Source organism: Canis lupus, chromosome 24 (genome assembly GCF_048164855.1).
Source record: "Canis lupus baileyi chromosome 24, mCanLup2.hap1, whole genome shotgun sequence".
NCBI classification, from domain to species: domain Eukaryota; kingdom Metazoa; phylum Chordata; class Mammalia; order Carnivora; family Canidae; genus Canis; species Canis lupus.
Window position 1 is genome coordinate 7,237,554 of NC_132861.1, and position 20,831 is coordinate 7,258,384.

At 38.5% G+C, this 20,831-nt stretch overlaps 1 long non-coding RNA gene across 1 annotated transcript; it reads left to right on the forward strand.

Moving 5' to 3' along the window:
• The first annotated feature begins 10,508 nt into the window (after nucleotides 1-10,508).
• LOC140616398 (uncharacterized) lies at nucleotides 10,509-13,175 on the forward strand. Its single transcript, XR_012016892.1, has 2 exons — nucleotides 10,509-10,603; nucleotides 12,611-13,175. It is a non-coding gene; the product is annotated as an uncharacterized lncRNA (long non-coding RNA).
• Nucleotides 13,176-20,831: the final 7,656 nt, after the last annotated feature.

The following is a 20,831-nucleotide window of genomic DNA, read 5'->3' on the forward strand; positions in this document are numbered from 1 at the left end:
TTCTGAGCAACAGAATTTGCAAGGCCCTCTGTTGCCTTTAGAGCAAGAAGGGTCCTGATGAGACAGCAAGGTGAATCAAGAGAAAGCAGAGATCACTTTCAGCTTTCTCTATAGTCAAGCTCAGCTTGGGGATATTTGGAGGTTTCCTGTAGGCTTGGAGTCAGCTAGGGAAAGTAGCTGAGGTCTTCGCTGGCTACCTAGCTATGCTACAACAAGAGGCTTCCAAGATGAGACAAGGCCTCATATGATAAGCTGGTGGTATAGACCCACTCACTGGGTATTACCCAACCAGGAAGCTGCCCCAAGCCCTTTCTTTCTAAGCTGCTGTAGACCATCTATAGGACCACTCCAAGGAAGCAGGAGTAATAAAACACTGCTGTCAGTGCACAGACGAAATAAGGATACAGCAGTGATAACATAGCTGTAGAAACGTCCGGGTACCAAGTGCAGTAGGTCATGAAACTGAATCTCCTTTCCTCTCTGGCTGTTGCTGCTACTGCTGCTGTTGGGTATCTTAATTCCCTCTTATTGATCCTGTTGGTGAGAGGATTCCTGGTTTACAGTTATAGGGATGACCAAACATGGGACACCTGACACTGGCAGCTGAAATGCCAGTAGTGAATTATTTACATGTACTCGACTGGGACTAGAATAGATAGTGGGGAGGCAGGTGGGAGGCAGGCCTTATAGTGTCGAGAAGATGAGGTGACCCTGGTTCCTATGGGAAAATGTGATTGGCTTGTGTGAATACTTCTGGGGACAGGCAGGGAACAGAATTACCCATCGCTCAGGGATAAGAAGCAGCTGTGCCTGGTCCTCTTAATAAGGAGGGTTTTCAGCTAGGGGACCTTATACATGAAGCAGAGTAGGGAGGAGAATTTGTAGATTAGGTTATTTGAGGCCCTCCTAATTTTATCACATGTCACATGTAACATTGGGTCTTAATTTTGGGTTTTACAACCAAAGGGGTGATGAGTAGGAGCCTCTCACAGGTGTCCTGAGAATTAGATGAATAAAGACTGCCTCAGTTCATTTGGTTGTTATAACAACATACCACAGACCAGGTAGCTCACAATCAGCACCAATTTCTTTTTTTTTTTCTTTCTTTTTAAAAAAGATTTTGTTTATTCATTTATTTATGAGAAACACACAGAGAGAAGGAGAGACATTGGCAGAGGAAGAAGCAGGCTCCCTGCAAGCAGCCTGATGTGGGACTTGATCCCGGACCCTGGGATCATGCCCTGAGCCAAAGGCAGATGCTCAAACTCTGAGCCACTCAGGCCTTCCAACACACATTTATGTCTGACAGTATGGAAGCTGGAAGCCTGAAGTCAGGGTCCCTGCATGGTCAGCTCTGTGTCTGGCGAAGGCCTGCTTTCTTGATCATAAATGGCCATCTTCTCACTGAGTCCTCATGGGGTGTAATGTTCTAGGAAGCTCAGGGGTGGTGGTGGGAAATGTGAAAGGAAAGATATCTTTTATCAGAGCACTAATCCCATTCATGAGGGTTCCATCCTCATGACCTACTGGCCTACCGAAGACCCACCTTCTAGTACCATAACATTGGGGGTTAGAATTTTAGCATATGAATTTTGAGGGGCCACAGACATGCAGTTCATAGCAGAGGAGGATGATTATAGGCAGAGAAACACGGAACTGGACAGTGATCGTTGATGATAATTACATCTGATTGAATATTTACCTGACAGTTCTCAATTTTAAATCATAAGCAACTGGAAAATTTACTGGTTTGGGTTAAGATTTCTGATTGGACCAAATTTACTTTTTCTGGTACTGAGCTTGTCAGAGAAAATGTGTAGTCATAAAATAAAATGAGTTTTATGTTTCCACAGGGCTTGTGACATTCAATTCATACTTGCCATGCCCATTGTTAAAAGCTGCAAAGGGGCTATAGAGAAGGTTAGGGTCCTTCCAGGAGAATGCGGAAAGACTGTCAAGAAGGCTCATAGGAGACATTACCTTTGGTGAATTTAGCAAGGTACCCAGTCTGGCCCTCAGCTCTGTCATTTTCTCTGAGTTGAAAAGCCTAGGAAGATGATTCATGGCAATTTACTCACAAGAGACTTAAGTAATTCAGTGTGAGATATTTAATTCTAGTTACTGGAATTTGTGCATTCTCTATCTGGGGTGTTCCTATGCTGGAATTAGGATACTCAGAAAGATAAAATGATAATCAGAGTATTGATTAGTGAGCACCAGGAAAGATTTCATTAGTCTGTGACAAGGCCTGATCAATCATCTCTCCTCCACTTAGAGAGATGCTTTTCCAGTGACTGGAAAGTTCATCTTGGCCACATTTGGTGCTTCTCTCTGGATCATGCTGAATAAATGCTGCTCAGGTGTCCCTGAATGCTACCTTTCTTTATGCTCTGCACTGATCCAGACCAGGATCCATATATCTCTTATAAGTTATCTTAGCATGCTCTGATCATGTATAGATCAAAAGTGTATTTTAGTTACCTGCTTACTTGTACATCCCCTTCATGACTATAATACCTTTAGAGCAAGAGTGCTGTCATCCTGCCAATCTTGCTTGCATTTGCTGTTTCCAGACTATTCACACTCAACCTTCAAGTTATTCTCACATATCCATGAAAGTGTATATCTCACATATCCATGAAAGTGTATATCTCACATATGCATGAAAGCTCTGTTCTTTCTCTTCACCCCTAATCCTGCTTTATTCTGGGGAATTTTGATTTTCTGTGGCTAGTCAATTGATGGTCTTTACCTTCAGTTTCAGTCCTACATCACTGCATCTCACTGCTTTCACCACACTATGGATTTCTCCATCATCTGGAATTGTTCTTCCCACTTGAAGACAGGATTGAACTGAGTGAGAGGCTGCCCTGGTAGCAGGGCTGATGTTGGAGGGACTGCAGGTTAAGCTGAATTGGAAGGCAGATTTACCAAAGGAAGCATTAGGCATGAGAACTTCAGACACTGGCCTGGTCATCCTGTTAACATTGATGTTACACAAGAGAAACTCTTTGCGGACTTAGAGCATGAGCTTTGACTGGCTAACTTTGCCTGGGGTGATGGATGCCATAGAGGTGAATTTGTTCTTGGATGGGCTGCCCCCGAATCACTTCTTTAAAGACTTCAAATATGATTACATTCTGAAGTACTGGAGATTGGAACTTCAACATATTTATTGGCTAGGGGAAGAGTCCACAACTAGCCTATAACAATGAGTAAGATCTGAACAGAACAATACTCAATAATTATCTGTTTAATGTTTCTTTCCCCACAAATTGTTTATATTTTTACTTTGTCTAAACCATGAAGTGAAATAAGATTTTATGTATAAAAAAGAGTGGAAATCTGCTCAGTGGCAAAATAAACTTTTTAGAGAAAAATTTTGCAATGGAAGTTTTGATAGGATAAAGAAAATCACAAAAAAACACCCCACATTAGGGTTGAAGGCTTAATTTTTTTATCAGTGTGAGTAAATATTTATATTACTTAATAGGAATTGTATTACATTGATCTAATAGGTAAGTACTGCTAGAAGATAATTTTCAAAAATAAGGAAGATCATGACTCTTATACAAATATAAAATAAACATGGGTTAAAAATCTTACTTAACTCATGGATCAAGAAAAAACAGATGTTATAAGCAATTCAAAGAAGAATCCAAAAGAATAGATACATTGCTAGATAAGGACTGTTGAGATGAATATATCAATGGAAACAGACTTTTTCCATAGGTGGGAGGGTGGATCCCTCCATCAGAGTTTACTTGTATGTCTACAGACAAGAATTATTTTGCAGTGCTGTCAGCTGCTTACCGCTTACACAATTGGAGATAAATCTCCCATAGAGTCAGAATCAAGTAAGTGGAAGAGTATGCTACAGACAATGCATAGTTTTCTACAGAACTGCAAATTTTTTCTTAATGCCTCAAAAATACTGTAATTTTAAAATTTTGACACTACAGATTAAATGATACTATAATAAGAAATTGTTAGAATATAGTCAGGGGCAGCCTGGGTGGCTCAGAGGTTTAGTGCCTGCCTTCAGCCCAGGGCATGATCCTGGAGATCCAGGATCGGGTCCCACATCGGGCTCCCTGCATGGAGCCTGCTTCTCCTTCTGCCTTTGTCTCTGCCTCTCTGTCTGTCTGTTTCTCATGAATAAATAAATAGAATCTTTAAAAAATAACAAAATAAAATATAGTCAGAAAGATTCTGATCCATGAATTTCAGGCCTTGACAGCATGTTGATGGGAAAGAGATTTGGGGTTTGGAAGAGGATTTGTTATATCAAACTCCTTCATCATAGAGGCCATTACCACCCACTCAATTTACTCAGGGAGTTTATTTCAGTACTGAGTTAGTAACTATTGGAAATGGAATTTGTGGACCTTCCCTTATTTTGAATAGAATTTTGGTAGAGGTTTTATTAGAAGGAAAACTGAGTGAATTAACAGATAAGAACCTATCTGATAGGTTTGCTGCTGTTTTTCTATAAAGAAATTCCTTCTGGAGCTCAAAATAAATGGATGTATGTTTAAAAATATATTTTTAAACACTAAAATGGCCTTACCTCATAGAGGATAACATTTTTCAATTACTTTTTTGATTTCGGTCTCCCTGTCAAGAATTAAAATGCTAAAAATAATTGTCTTTGGGTTGCTTTCCAGTATTGGATTTTATTGTTTCTCTTTAAAATAAAAATATTTGGACTTTGTTGTTTTAATGCACATTCTAATTCTAAATTTTTATTTATTTATTATTTATGATAGTCACACACACACACACAGAGGGAGAGGGAGAGAGAGAGAGAGAGAGAGGCAGAGACATAGGCAGAGGGAGAAGCAGGCTCCATGCACCGGGAGCCCGACGTGGGATTCCTCCCGGGTCTCCAGGATCGCGCCCTGGGCCAAAGGCAGGCGCCAAACCGCTGCGCCACCCAGGGATCCCAACACATTCTAATTCTAAAGAACAACTCATTTTGGTAAAATAAAATCAGCTAGACTATCAACACAGATTGAAATATTTAATGATCTGACACCCAATTAGTCTAGAGGAGTGAAACTCTGCTCTGATAGTTTTACATCACAAGAACTCTGAATAAATTATATCTTAGGTGTTTTACTGATAGATCACATTGATTATCCTCCATCAGCTCTAGTGCTGAATGTGTTAGCTTGATTTGTGCATCATGAATTATAAGCAAAGGCACCTGATTGTTTGGCAGGGCTCTTGTGTTTATTGAAAGTCAGCACTCCATTTTCCCAGGCTCTGGAGAACTTGAGAGAAACACACCTAAATTGAAGAGTTAAGGAAGTAGGGGCAGCTGAAAACATTTATCCTACCATCATCATAACCATCCCGAGGAGAGTCTGCCTGAAGAATGGCAAACACATGTGTTGCACACCATCGTTCAAAGCTGATAATGCAACACCGTGCTTTCTCTGCTGACCTAGAAATAGCCTCCGAATCCTAAACACAATGCTTAGGGTAACCACAACTAATATATCAGAGTTGGTGTGCAATTTAGAAATTATTTGATATCTTTTAAAAAAATTACTTCCTATCATTGCTCTACCTCTAGTTTTTGAATTTCAGTCTGCCATGAATGCCATGAAATAGGCAGTGACTGAAGGGATCAATGATCATTCTGCATTTTAAAAAAATTACTAGTTGCCAACATTCAAATGTCAGGAAATCATACAAATACTTGGATTTCTGTCTTTTCTTTAAAAATCTGATTTGGCAACACTGGACTTTATTGTCACATGGCAACAACTGACTGGATCTTAGAACTGGCATTTTCCTGAAGTTATGTAAGCTCACAAATTTGCTGTGGATCCCGCTCATCCAATTTGGCTCATTTACATGCTAAATTTCGAATGTATACCTCCACCTTGTTCTACTGTGACTCTAAGTCCCCTGGCCCTTCATGCTGTTTGATCTCACAGAATTTGCCGGCTCAGAAGTAAGGAGGAAGGGTTTGTAGGCCCCTCTGTGGTGCTAAGGCAACTTCAGAGGTGAGGAAGGAGAGCAATAGAAACTCCTTTGGTTAGCTTCTTCCCCTGTGGTTCAGACTGTCAAAGTAGGGCACGCATTTCTCAGCCAGAACTGAAGAGTCCAGAAGGCCAAGATCCCCTCGGGGTGCTGAATGATTTCATTTTGGTGAGATTGGCATGGGGTCTGCAGCCTTGCAGCTGTCAATGAGATGTCACCTCTAAGCAATTAAGATCACAGCAGGGGGTAGGGAGAGGGGGCTAAGAAAACCCAAATAGATCCAAAAAGTGTTTTATTATGGACTACATATTTAGGAGAAGTAGACCTAAAACAGCTGCTTTTAGAATAACTGGCCTAAGCTGCAGGAAAAGTTAAAGCAAGGTTTTAAGGCCCTCTGTGTGCTAAGGAGTTCTTAAGACAGCTCAGTGATCTCACATACAATAAGGGTCAGGAAATCTTAAGAAAATGTGAATTATCTACTTTTGTCTTATGTCATGTTTTTTCTTGATTTGAGGAAAGTATTAGTCATGGGAGATTTAAGTGCTGTAGAGGCTGAGTTCTTATCTCTGGCCCCCTCACTTGGTCTCAAGGCTTGAGCTTGCTATTCCCTTTGCCTGCAACTCACTTTCTCCCTTTAAGGCTTGGAGTGATGTCTCAGAACCATCAACACCTCGCCTCCCCATCTCCCTTTCCTCCTTAATGTTTTCCCCTAGTGCTTTTAACTATCATATATTTAACTTAATAATCTTGTTTGGGGTAGGTTTCCTTCCATCGTTGGATGAAAGGAGAAGTTTTGTCTTGGTTGTTCATAGACGTATCCTAGACAGAGCCACATACAGAGAAATTACTCAACAGACATTTGTTGAGTGGGGATGAAAAGGATGTGGCTGCAGTGCATCTCAAGGACTTTGTATCAGGTTTCCCAGACCCCTTGAATTTTGAAAAAATCTAGGAGCAGGATGACAGAGTATAATGTCCCTAATCTCTCAAATTTCATTATTTAAAAACTCTAAGATTTTATTAAGTGGGAGATGGAAACTCCAGTACAGCTCCCACGCTGTTTATTATGGAGATTAACATTTTTAAATTATGCAAATATAAAGAAAACATCTTGTGAAATAGAGATGTCGGCCAAAGGAGCTTACATTGCTTTGGGAAGGAGCATGTGGAAGGGCACAGTGATCTGGAGCAGACTTGTCACTTTCTCTGCTTGTTGGAGAAAGAGGCAGGAGATCTTTTTATGAAAGACAAAATAAGCCATTTAAAAGCAAATCAAACCATGGGTGTCACCCTTTTTAACCTCTAGAACAGGGTCTATATTTTATAGTTACTCCAACTGTTCTCTATAGTTTGAATGAAGGGGAAACACAGTCAGTGAGAAAGGACACTTCAGCTTTCCTGCTTACATGGCCACATAGCTTGGGATTGAAGCTCCACCATCCGTAAGGTTAAAGGTTGAGCTCCAACTAGTTCAGGAATGTCCCTTAACATCAGCACTCCAACTGCCAGCATCAAGGCAAGGGATGGTAGCCGTACTGAGCTCTAGCTAAGAAAAGTTGCTAGGTTGAAAAAGATTGCCTCTAATTTACCTGGAAATTCTATGTGTAGAGATCTATGAACATGAATTATCTTATAGACCATTATCATTTAGTGTCCAAACGTTAAGCACCAGGCATATCCTGTTGAAAGACTAAAAAATACTTATAATATGATGTGTTCATCTATTTTAATACACTGTGCAATGATCATCATAAGAGGTTAACAAGAAAAAATCAAGCATGACTATAAAAAGAAATCACTGTACTTGGTGATACATGATGTTCCAGAAAGATGGTGCAGTGGAAGAAATAGCACCATAGCATCAGGAAAAAAAGAAGAAAGAAAGAAAGAAAGAAAGAAAGAAAGAAAGAAAGAAAGAAAGAAAGAAAGAAAGAAAGAAAGAAAGAAAGAAAGAGAAAGAAAGAAGTGCCAGCTAAAAAAGAAAATAGCAGAATTCAAGATTTTATCTTCCAAAAACAATGAGGCATGTTCAAAATTCCATGCTCTGTGAATAACTATTGCAGCATCAAAGGGGGAAAAAAGAGTCAACCTGGAGATGGAACCTGTGATGCCTGAAATAATTACTGAAGACTGACCTGTTCTTGTAAATGAGTTAATACTCACTATTCTTGAGAAATAATGAAAGAGAAAACAAGGATTGCAAAGAAGTAATTAGCTATGACAATGAAAGACAAGTTCTAAACCAGTTAATACTACAGATAAACTACACATATTTCTGGAGGCTGTGAAGAGCAGTATATAAAGCAACTAAAAAAAGCTGTCCAGAACAGTGTGTCCCACCATGGATACAATACGTAATTACAATGACACAGGAGAATATGACAGGCCTAGAAAACAGTTTAAGAAAATTTAGTCTACAGAGAAGCCTGAGTGGCTCGTTTTTGAGCGTCTGCCTTTGGCTCAGGTAGTGATCCTGGGGTCCTGGGATCGAGTCCCACATCTGGCTTCTCCCAGGGAACCTGTTTCTCCCTCTGCCTATGTCTCTGTCTCTCTCTGTGTCTCTCATGAATAAATAAAATCTTAAAAAAAAACTAGTAAAAAAATATTATAGGTGACCAATGAAAATTTAAAAATTTTGTGGTGTAGGAAGTCTCATTTGAGAAAAAATTGAAATTTTTCTTGAGCTGGAAGGAGTACCTGGACCACTTGAAAATATCATTGAAGATAATAATGATGTATTTGGATATATTACTGACATATAGCAAAATAACCATATAACTAATACAAACTTTTACTTAAAAATATTTTTAATATCACTATTTCTGTATGTGAGATTATGAATATTCAGAATCTATGTAAGAAATTGTCGAGAGGGGAAAGAGATTTTAGAATCTTAATTTCCTAAAGAGTGATGGCATGCTTCCTTTTTGTATGTGGAAAGACACAGAAATCCAAGGTAGGAAGAGAGGGAAAGTTTAGGGCAGAAGATTTTTCTTTTTTTAAAGATTTTATTTGTATATTTGAGAGAGAGGCGGGGAGAGAGAAAGAAAGAGCACAAGCAGGGGGAGCTGCAGGCGGAGAGAGAGGGAGACGCAGACTCCCTGCCACAGAGCAGAGAGCAGGATGCAGGGCTAGTTCGGAGGACCCTGGGATCATGACCTGAGCTGAAGGCAGTGGCTTCTAGGACTGAGCCACCCAGGATCTCCTAGGACAGAAGGTTTTTCAAAATATTCATGATGTGCAGTAAGTGGACACTGTAAAGGAAATGGGTTGTGTTTGTGAATGGTGTGAGCCAGAAAAAACTAAAATATACAGAATATCTGGTTTTCACTCAAGAAAAAATAGGCATTAAAAGAACACCCTTCGACAGTTTCAGAGGCAGACTGCTTTCTCGCTGTGATACTACAGGAAAGGAGGAAAAAAGAATAGGAATGCAGATATCACAGAACACTAAAATAACTCCAGGAATGTTTGGGCTATGGCTACACTGGCTGGATGTCAGAAAGTATTTCCTTGAGGCATGTGTCCCTGAAATGCTCCAGGAAGATGGCTTAAAATCATGCACTTAAAATTTAGCCTGATGGTGAATTTGATCTTTTCTAAGGCTTGTAAAGGGATTTTTTTTTTTTAAACAGGTGGTAGGAAATGTAGAAATGTTTTTCTGGTGTTTTTTTTTTTTTTCTGGTGTTAAAAGAATAATCCATATTTTAGTTATAGTGAATTCTGAATTGTGACCAATTTGGAGAGCAGTGCATTGAAACAATAAAATTGACTCTAATAACTTCATATGTTACAGTCAATTTCATAGAAATAATCTAATGAATAGAAGAGATAAGAGCCATTCTGAGAAATTCCTACTCACTGCTCTGACTGTATTTGCTCAGTTTGCAGATTTGAGTTCATTTAAGACTTTGAATTTAATTCTTACAAAAGGTCTTCCATAGTTTTAGAGGTTGAGTGAGAAAATCAGTTACTTATTTTGATTAATTCTTCATCACAAAAAATATATATATTTATCATTCTTTAATTTATTTCTGTTATCTGTTATACAGGATGCAGCAAAAGTACCATTTTTAAAAAATAACGGAAAAGGAACCTGGGTAGTTCAGGCGATTAAACATCTGACTCTTAGTTTCAACTCAGGTCATGATCTCAAGGTCATGAGATGGAGCCTTGCACCAAGTTCTGTGCTCAGCATGGAGTCTGCTTGGGATTCTCTCTCACTTCTCCCTCTTTCCCTGCCACCTACTCACTTACAGAGAAAGCTGTGCTCTCTCTTTCTCTCTCTCAAATAAATAAATAAATCTTAAAAAAAAAGAAGGGGAAAAATAGGCCATATTACCATAGGAAAAATAGAAAATATGTTAATGATGATTTTTGCGTTACTAAAAAATAAAATAGTGCACAAAACTTCTAAGGAAAACAAGGATTCATAATGATCCTAAAAAATGTATCTTCTATAAGATACTTTAAGACATTTTTTATTCTGTTTTGTTTCTTTCCTTGAACTGAAGATGCTCTATAGGTAGAAAAGATACTTATGAGATGAAAATAAGGACAAATAAGACTTCTGTAAATATCCTGGGATGGAAGGAGGTGAAACAAAAAAGTAAGTTACTAAGGAACTACAAAGTATGATTATTTGTTGAGGAAAAGATTTATAGTTACAGGTTACATTTTTGAATTTAAAAGAGCAAACCAAACCTTAGTGAAAATAGAGATATACTGGTCCGAGGAGATTTAAAAGGAAATTTTGAGTCATAAAAGAGGAGATTCATAAAGAAAGGCATATAGTAACAAGTTATAAATGAGATTTGTCTATACAGTCAACATATATGCTCAGTAAAGTCACTTGGGAATTTTATGGAATATGCAAATTATATTGGAATTTGAAAGTTAAAAGAGTTAAAATGGGAATAACTTATATGAAAAAAGCAAATGTGAACTATTATTCTATAAGAGGAATAGTTGAGCTGTGAGTCTTGGCTTTTGCACCAGAAATAGCTTCAAATTTATTTGTAGAGCTTGCATTGGTAATGTTTTGGGCAGAATAGACTGATGTTCTTGTCACAGAACAGAGAACTTATGCTGGAATCCAAAGGCCTCAGCTCTTTGCCATTAGCTGAACTGTATAATTCTGGCCTTTGTGAATTTCAGTTTTAAACCAATAAACTGAGGGAGCAGGGCTAGATGGTTTCTAAGGCTCTTCTTGGGTGTGATTTTCTGTGTCTTTAGTTTATTTGATCAATAAATAAACATGGACTGACACAAACATTCTGAACTTTGTTCATGAAACCAATAAGAAGACCCTCAGAAAGAAGTCTCACTGTATTGCCTCCTGGAGTCAATAATGATTCAAGAATATTCTTTTTTATAAATCAAGGTCTAGGGTTGATCTTATAATCGCAGAAATAGATTATGAATACTCTGCATGGCACAATACTTCATAACTACCTAGATTGTTCAGTTTCAAACTTTTTCACCCCCAGCTGGTTAAACCTCTTTAAAACCTTAAGCACACTTAGTCTTTTCTGGTGGGACTCCAAGGTTCAATCACCTGGTATTTAAAAATCAAAACTGTACACTTCACAGCTACCTGATTATAAATGGAATTCTTTGCATAAATCCTAAAACCATAACACTATATTTGTTTTTATTGCTCAGATCTTTTAAGCTGGGTCAAATTCATAAGAAGTTTCTTTCATTTAGCCTTAACTCTTAAAGCTCCATCAAATTCCCCTATTCTTATTGGCCTACTGAAACTCCTAAATTTGTGTTGATTTACTTTTTTGCCTGTCTTAAGGCTACTCCCACTGATGTTCTCTCCCACACATGCATAAAGGAAGTCTGTTAACTTCTTTGTCTTCTCCCAACAACCTCAAAATTTTCCTAATCTGGTGGTATTCCTCTCTTTCCAATAGCCTGATTTGATCATCATGTAGGGATAAAGAAGGCAGTTCAAATGCAAATAGATAAAACTTAGAAGTTAGGTCATTACAAAAGTTGGACTAGAAATTTGACTGATTTTAATGATAGCCCTAATTAAGTGCTTATCAGTGTATAGAAGGGAGAAATATATTAGATCTTTAGGGAAACAAATCTTTCTGGTATTAGATTCTGAGGAAAATTTCCAGAGTGTAACATCACACTGATAAAGTGTTCTGAAGTACAGTATACCTTTTAGTCTATTATTCCCTTGATGTAAATTAAGGACATCTAGCTCAAGTAGAACTCAGTGAAGGAATTTCTGGGGAGCAAGACAAATATCAGCTTATGAAATCTTCTGTGTTTTGATTTGGCCTAATCTACAGAAAAATAGAAAGTCTATTCTTTAGGGAGTTTTCTGTATCATTTCTCTCACATAGGGTTTTGATAGAAATCGGGAAGCAAACTGAGGTTGCTCAGGTCTATACTTGTGATCCACAACTATTATGAAGAGAATTCAACACTTCTTAAAATACCCCCCTCTATCACCCATTTGTCACACTTTCTTTCCTTTTGCAGGGGCTCTTAGACTTATCTTTTTAAAAATCTTCCTGAAACACTTGTTCCCCAGCCTTAATCTATGTACCTCTTCTCTTTCTGTCTTTTCTGATTCTGAACCATCAAATTCCAGATAATGAACTAGGCAAAGACTGAATCTTCCTTGAAAGATAAGGAAGAGAAAGAAGATGAGACAGGAAGACAAGATCCTCTTCAGCAAGTCTACTGGCAAAGAATAATCCTTTATTATTTTTATTCATTCATGTGTATATTATCTTTGTTAAGCTTCATAATAATCCAGTGTAATATTTATTGGTTTTTCTGCTTACAAAAAGGACTCTAAGGTTCAGAGGTTATGAGATTTTCTCAGTCTTATAACTAGCAAATGCTTCAGCTGGCATTGCCAACTCTGGTTTTTCAAGAGCTTGGAGGACAAGTTTTCTGTGTGACTGGTTAAGGACAGATCCACATACTGTAAAGATTGGATAAGCCAGGGAACCCTGGGTGGCGCAGCGGTTTAGCACCTGCCTTTGGCCTAGGGTGCGATCCTGGAGACCCGGGATCGAATCCCACGTCAGGCTCCCGGCCTGCTTCTCCCTCTGCCTATGTCTCTGCCTCTCTCTCTCTCTCTCTCTCTCTCTCTCTCTCTGTGTGTGACTATCATAAATAAATAAATAATTAAAAAAAAAAAGATTGGATAAGCCAATGGTAGTGTTGATATCCTTTCATCAAAATGGGGGTCCTGGCTGAGTGAAGTAAGTCAGTCGGAGAAGGACAAACATTATATGTTCTCATTCATTTGGGGAATATAAATAATAGTGAAAGGGAATATAAGGGAAGGGAGAAGAAATGTGTGGGAAATATCAGAAAGGGAGACAGAACGTAAAGACTGCTAACTCTGGGAAACGAACTAGGGGTGGTAGAAGGGGAGGAGGGCGGGGGGTGGGAGTGAATGGGTGACGGGCACTGGGGGTTATTCTGTATGTTAGTAAATTGAACACCAATAAAAAAATAAATAAATAAATAAATAAATAAATAAATAAATAAATGGGGGTCCTGGCTGAAGGTCTCAGCAGTTTTAACGACTTGCCCACTTACATGTGGGCTTGGGAACTTTTCACTTACATATTACACACAAACAAATGTAATATGTACAATGATCATGTGTGTACTCTGTGGAAAAGTTACTAATCACAGTCTTACATTTTCCCATGAGGTATATTTACAAAAAGAGTTATGTCTTCAGGGGTCCCCAAGATCACCTCATTTTCAATGATTTGTAGAAAAGCTCACAAAGCCTGGAAAAGCTGTATACTCACAGTTATGGTTTACTACAGCTAAAAGATACAGAAAAAGTGAGCAAAAGTAAGAGAAGAGGCTCATAGAGTAGAGTCAAGGAGAGAGCAACAGTAAACTTCCAGGCATCCTTTTCCAGTGGAATCATGTAAACAGTGCTTAATTCTCTTGGCTTCATTCAGTCTCCAGGACCTCCAGAGGTCACCCTGATTCAATATGGTTTCACCAGAAATCACACTATTAGCATCAATTATCTGGCAAGTTCCAAGGCTGTAGGTCTACACTTTTGCTAGACAGGATATTTCAAGGCTTTAGACATTATCTCCCCAGAGCTGGTCAGAGGACAGTTGTTTCTTTGAAAGGTACAGTGTTTGAATATCCCAAGCCTGCTAAGTTAACTCTTCACTGCACAGTTAAGATAAATCTAACAGGTATACATAGAAACTAGATGAAATAAAATTAACAATATAATATAATGTGGCTTCTTAGAAAAAAATTAATGACTTATATAGTAACTGTTTTGAGGAACATGAAATTGATTTCCAATAGGAAAAGTTTATTTAACACAGTCATTAAGAGAAAAATATAATCTTTTAGGATATTTTATATTCTGAGAAAACTCTTTCAAAGCCAGAATTTACACAGACCAGTGACTTTAGTTTATTTTCTAAAAAATATTTTATTTATTTATTCATGAGAGACAGAGAGAGGCAGATATAGGCAGAGGGAGAAGCAGGAACCTGATGGGGGACTCGATCCTGGGCCCCGCGATCATGCCCTGAGCTGAAGGCAGACGCTCAACCGCTGAGCCACCCAGGCATCCCAGACCAGTGATTTTAAAGATGATGATTTAAGCTTTCTGAGGCATCACTAGAGATGTGAGTTTGGAAAGGGAAATTGGTGGGTGAATAGGCAGGTTTGGGGTCTGCCTACTGTTTCTCCAAAGAGAGCAGTTCTGTTCTAAACTATTTTCTGTTTGATACTTTTGGGTAAAAGGTCCGATGAGGTCATTCTGCAGAAGGCAGTATATAGTGGCTCCTTCATCCAATATGACTGGTATCCTTACAAGAAGGGGAGAGAGATCCACGGGGAGAAGGCAGCTCTGTGAAGGAAAATAGAAGCAGCACTTGAAGCAGCTGCAAGCCAACAAACACCAAGGAATGCTGGCAAACACCAGAGGCCAAAAGAGCCAAGGATAGATCCTCCTCTATGAGTTTCAGGAGAAGAATAGCCCTGCTGACACCCTGATTTTGCACTTGTAATCTTCTGGACTGTGAGACCATACATTTCTGTTGTCTTAAGCCACCTAATATTTGGTACCATGCTACACTAGAAAACTAATTATACCAATCAGTCTCATTTCATCCTGGTGGGCAAAAACTAAGACCTTTTTAGGTTAGGCAATATTCATTCATTCATTCATTCATTCATTTCAGAGATAGAGAAAGAAAGAGCATGAGAAGGAGGAAGGCTGGTGGGGAGGGAGAAACAGACTCCCTGCTGAGTGGGGAGTCCTATGCAGGGCTTGATCCCAGGACCCTGGGATCATTACCTGAGCCAAAGGCAGACAGACGCTTGACTGACTGAGCTACCCAGGCACCCCAATAGGCAACTTCTTGAAGACTGAGAGTACTAAAGAGTTTAAGAATCTACTATATCTCTTTTCAAAGAATATTTTCTAATTCCATGTGTTTTAAATGAATTGTATTACTCAGTTAACAACAAAACACCTCTTTAGATATACATCTCTTAAGAAACAGTCTTTACTGGATCACCTGGGTCTGGCTCCCTGCTCAGTGGGGAGTCTGCTACTCCCTCTCCCTTTGCCCCTCCCCTCGGTTGTGCTTTCTCCTCAAATTAATTAAATCTTTTTTTTTTTTTTTAAGAAACAGCCTTTATCAAATCAGCATGTTATATACCTTAAATATGTATAATTTTTATTTGTAAATTATACATCAATAAGATTGGACGAAAAAAGAAAAAGAAACAACCTGGCTAATGAAGTTAGATGGCTGATAACAGTGCAAATATTGCAACTGCAATAAGGTGTGGAATTGCAGGGCAATTTTGCTCACCTGCATTAAAGAAAGCAGGCAAGTAGATTCGTAATCCATTCGAGTGCTCATTCATTTCTATTTTCACTGGAGGGAAAAAGAAATGGGGGTGGAGGTGAACGTGAAGGTGGTGAGCAATGTTTTTAGTTATTGACTGAAATTTTCAGTGGAATAGGCAAAGCACATGCAGGAAAAGAAAATCATAGTCCTATACTGGATGTTAACAGCCCTATTTAGAGAATTTATCTAATGTTACATTTAATCTTTGAATCAATTAACTGTTACTCTGTGGCTTAACAAAAATAATGCATTGTTGCTTGTATCTGCAGGTCACTTGGTAGTTGGGCTTGGCTAGAGTGGCTCTGCTTCAAATGTCTCATGCTCCTTAGACCAGCAGGAGAGCTTCAGAGTATATTTTTCTCATACCAGTGGAAGAACTATAAGAGGGCTAGTGGAAAAGTGTGAAATGTTTTAAGGCTTGGGCTGGGGACTGGCACAAAATTACTTCCAGCTATGCACCACTGGGTAGAGCAAATAACATGGTATATTATTAGTTTGCTATGGCTGCTGTAACAGAGTACCGCAGACTAGGTGGTACATGGAAATTTATTGTCCTACAGTTCTGGAGGCTAGAAGTCCAAAATCAAGGTGTTAACTGGGTTGATTTTTTTGAAGGCTGTGAAGGAAAGATGTGGTCCAGGCCTCTGTCCTTGGCTTGTAGATGGCCATCTTCATACTCTCCCTGTGTGCATGTCTGTCTTCAAATTTTCCCTGTCTATAAGGATGCCAACCATATTATATTAGGGCTTACCCAGTCATTTTAACTTGATTACCTCTGTAAAGACCCTAACTCCAAGTAAAGTCACATTCTAAGGTATTGGGGGTTAGGACTTCAATGTATACATTTTGAGAGGAGGAGCAGACCACAGTTTAAGCCATAATATATATTCAAACCCAAAGTAAAGGGATTATACATCCTCCCACAAATGAAGACATGACAAGGGTATGAATGCAGAAAGGGGTTAATAATGGGGGTCTTACTAGTCTAAAATTTAAATCAGGCACAAGGGTTGACAAACTATGACCCATTGACCAGTTTTTATAAAGTTTTATTGGCATACAGGCATATTCATTTTTTTAAGATTTTATTTATTCATTTATGAAAGACACAGAGAGGCAGAGACATAGGCAGAGGGAGAAGCAGGCTCCATGCAGGGAGCCTGATGTGGGACTCGATCCCGACACTCCAGGATCATGCCCTGGGCTGAAGGCAGACGCTCAACCGCTAAGCCACACAGGTGTCCCAGCATATTCATTTTTTAATATATTAATTGTATTTTCTTCTGTGAAATAACAACAGAGTTGAGTGACAGGAACGTCTGCCACTTTCAGGCTTTATGGCCTGAAAAGCCTAAAATGATTATTATCTGGCCCTTATAGAAAAAAAAAATGTGCTGATCTCTGATCTTGCCAGAGCATCAAGGCCTATGGATAAAAACGAATACACTTTTCTTGAATCCAAGTAACTGTGACAATGGAGCAATGGGAAAAACACTGTTTTGGAAGTGGAAATATTGTCTTATGGCATCAATTCTACCATTAGTTGGTTTTGTGACTTTGAGCTTTAACTTCCCTGTTTCTATTTCTCATATAGGAAATCAGGGAATTGGTCATGGTGCCTCCCTAACTTTGCTTCTTAATTATAACCAGATAGTAAACCTTTAGTTACCTCCAAATACTGCACTGTACTGTTACCGCCCGCCCCCAAACCAAAAATCAAACATGGTGTAGTTGTAGAAAACATGGGCCTTAATCTCTTATTTTAATGAAATAAAAGTTATATATTTTTTTCTGAATTGAAATCCTGCTTACCCTGGAATTAAATGAGATCTAAAATCTTTTCTTCTTTTTAATATTAGGGCTGTACAAAATCAAATATGAAAGGAGGGTAAATGTGTGAGATATACTCAGACAGAAATGAGCTTCATTGTGACAGAATTTTATTAAACCAACTTCTTATCCATTGAAGCTACTGTGGGCAACAGAATCTTTAGATGTGTCAGAGAGGCCATCTGGTCCTGCTATCCATAATAATTTGAAGAGCTTAATTTAGGATTTTATGAAGGAACAGAAGAGTGTATTAAATAAAGCTACAGCTTCACCAGGAGCGTCAGATTGAAAAGATGTCTCCAATATCTTGTAGAGCTACCCATCAAAAGCTACCCATCTTGTAGAGTCTTCTTTCCCACCCCCTTGAATCTTACTTTGATTAGAGGAATGTGGGTAAAGTGGTGAGCAATTCTGAATCTTAGGCCTCAAAGGGCTTGCAAGCTTTCGGTTTTGCATTCTTAGAATATCTCCAAAGACCGCCATGTAAGGAAACCGGTCTAATGTACTGGAGGATGAGAAGCCACATGGAGGAGAATCAAGGTTGCCAGGTGATAATGCCAACTACCAGTTACGAGCGTGTGGCTAAGGAAAAAGTTGCAGTCCATCTGAGTCACTTTTTGTGTGCCCCACATTTCTCTAGTTTCATACCAGCTGCCCAAAGATTTCTGCTTCGGGCTTTGTTTTATATAAATGGTAGAAAGGTTTTTGCTATTTCCTTTCACATGAGCTCAAATTATAGTCTTTAATTCCAGAATTTGTACCAATCGATTTCTATGGGATTCTTTGCTCTTCTCCCAATACTCTGTGAAATGCCGACTACATGCTTTGGATAAGATGCAGCTTGCTGCAGTTCTCTGCATCTCTAACATGCACATGCAGCTCTATGTTCCCTCTGTGAGATCAGCACACTTTTCCTGTGGTGATGGGAAGGGCGTATATACCCTTGGAGAGAAGAATAATTTCCTGCTTGTTGTCTGAGCTGGAAAAAACATCTCCTACTAGGCTGAGAACGTCACAGAGATTTCATCCTGTCTGCTAACTGATTTGTGATGACTGCCTAGAGCAATATCAGGAAATATTGTGAGGCCACATCTAGGCTTAGCTATAACTGATTGGCAGTGTTTTTCCTGGAAAGGGAAAGGGCCTCATGAATACTGAGTATTTCCTCCTATTGACCATGGTACTTTCTACAAAAACAAATAGTTCATTTCCTCTAGTAGTCGTAGCACTAGGTAATTTCTATTTAATCACTTTATACCAAGTAGGCATACTTTATAAAGTTATATTAGCCAGGATAGTAATGAAATTTACTAAATGTAATGAAATTCACTAATAACTGACATCATTAAAGATGGTAATCTTATCAAAAGTTTGGAGGTTATTATTTTGGTCATTCTCAATTATGCAATTTCTTTAATAATCATGTATAATAGTTACTTATTTAGTCCATGGCAATATTTTTGCAAGAAATAATCTTTCAAAACTATAAAATAAAGGCACAACAATAAAATTGCACAAGGCTGCGAGAGTTGAATTGCAAGGTGATATACTGCAGGGTTTAGCAAACTATGGCCAGTGGCCAGCAAGCCAAATCCATCCTGCCACCTGTTTCTGTAAATAAATTTTTAGTGGAACACAACTAGGCCCATATGTTTCATCTGGTCGATGGCTGGTTATGCAGTACGATGACAGGATCCAGTAGTTGTGATGGAGACCAACAGAGTTTCTACAGGATCCAGTAGTTGTGGCAGAGACCTTATGACCTGCAAAAGCTGAGATATTTATTATCTGACCTATTATAGGAAAAGTTTGCCAACCCCTAGTGGGTTGAAACAGTTGAGAATCTAAGTTATTGACCACTCTTCATATTCAGGGAAAAGTGGTGGACAAAGCCCTTTGAAAGGCTCTTTTCTATTGAAAAAGAAAAGATTGTAGCAGAAGCAGTGGTTTTTAATTCTGTTTGCATGTTAAAATCAGCTGGGTAGAGTCGTCAAAATTACTAACACTAGGACATGACTTGTGTGGGACATGGGTATTGCATGTTTTTGAAAGCTACTCAGCTGAGTCTCTTGTGCAGCAAGGTTATAAAGCATTGATCAAGGTTCTTATTTTATACTTCAGCTATTGTTCTTCTAGAGGTTAGGTGGTATAACTATCCAGTTTGACCTACAGTGACTCAAATGTGATAGAAAGTAAATCTGAAATAGCTTAACAAAATGAAAAATCAAAATTTCAAAGAACATTGGGTGTTCATTCAAATTGGGTGAACCTCTCAAAGTCCTAAGCTAAAGGAATTCTTGCTGGCCTAACATCCTTGTAAAGTATCGTCATTCCCTCCACAAATATCCAGATTTCAAATGCATTTTCAGGTGTCAGGTTAACAAAAAAAAGTCCGTTTTTGATAGTCTGTTTTGATAAGTCTGTTTTTGATAGTGGTCAGGAGGCTTACTTTCTTACCACTCTCAAACCATCTACTTCAGAAAATAAAACTTCACCTAGCTATATTCTGTCCTGCTGTCAGAATTTTTTTCACATTGCAATACTCAGAAAGTACTTGAGAAATTGGGTAAAATACAAGAAGATTAATTTTGGTTAGCTAAGATGACTTTTTCTAGTTTAACATTATCTAGTTAACATTATCTAGTTTAACATTTTTTCTAGTTTAACACCGTCCCCAGAAACAGTGGACCAGGAAGCTCTCTCTGGGTTTAAGTATTACAAGGGTGTATAATCTCATTGTCCTGTCTAGTGGACCACTGATTTTTTTATGGGTTTAAATAATAATAATTGAATAAGTCATAAACCAAAATTTTCCATAGCTATCTGAAAATAAGGCTTGTGTGAATTATTGGAATTACACATTAGGGAGAAGTTATTTATGGGTGGAGAAAGTCACACTTTAGGATGCTTATTCCTAAAATAGATGTTGAGAATTTCCTAGGCAGGTTAGTGCACCAATACAAAAATTACACGTTTATAATTTAATATTTTACCAATCCAACAGCTAGTTCAAGCATATGCAAAGATGAAAATTTCCCCCCATTTTGCCAAAATCACACTTTCATCATTTGCAAAATCTATCTTGGCTCCACTCACCCTTTTTGGTGCCAATTC